Consider the following 1,004-nt stretch of genomic DNA (forward strand, 5'->3'; position numbering starts at 1 on the left):
TATATATATATATATATATATATATATATATATATATATCAGAGATCTACCTTCACATGGTTGCATCTCGTTAGTGATGTGACCATTACGACAGAACTAGAAGAATCAGTATCGCGTCCAACAAAATGCGTAGTGGCATTCTATCCGTTCAAATCTTGCAGAGGTTGATTTTGTCTTTCATCGTTTCCAGATTATGAAAATATACTTCCAGTTAATTACTGGGCGAGTTGTGTTCCACCAAATACTTACCCGTCTGCGTCGAATCCTACTGTTTCTCAGATTCACGTTGCGATGGCCCTTACATAAAATTTTGTTGCATTGTATATCCCATTTTGCTCCATCTAAAAGTTCTACATATTCGACGTTCTGTACAAGTATTGGCAGGATATATTTTTGCAGCAAGTTGAAGTAAATGACACCCAGTCACAGGACTGTGAAAACTGCACGATCGAATTAAGACTTTTAGGGATAAACGACGTCATAATTTAACCCCTTGTAACTTCATGTGTTCCTTCGTAATATGCAGACTGTTAGCTAGTGTTCATCTCCTACTCATCTTTACAAATACCACGCGTAAACTTCATTGTTTATTCCAGATCATTTGCATTGTCGCATGGATTATTGCTATACTTTCAAATTCTTATCTCGGTGTCACTTGGCGCAAATAATTTCTTTAAATCTGGGAATAAGTTTCTGGTACTTTTTACGCTTTGCTTTATTGTCCTTGTCTTCCGGAATGTTACATGTGGATCTTCTGAAGAGTTGCATTTGCTTCATAATTCCACCAAGTCTCGTAGGTGGATGTTTTGACAATGTCTTCTAAAATGTCTTTGCACCACGACTGCGTTTTCAAATTTCCAGTAATACCTGAGAAAAGAAATGATTAATCTACTCCCCTAATTTATTTCAAATGCTTGAAAGCTAAAACAAAAACTAAAATTTAGTGAATCATGAACTGAGTATACAAATCATTTTGGTTCACACCGTATATATATATATATATA

The sequence above is a fragment of the Octopus bimaculoides genome, chromosome 25 (genome assembly GCF_001194135.2).
Source record: "Octopus bimaculoides isolate UCB-OBI-ISO-001 chromosome 25, ASM119413v2, whole genome shotgun sequence".
Classification (NCBI taxonomy): Eukaryota; Metazoa; Mollusca; class Cephalopoda; order Octopoda; family Octopodidae; genus Octopus; species Octopus bimaculoides.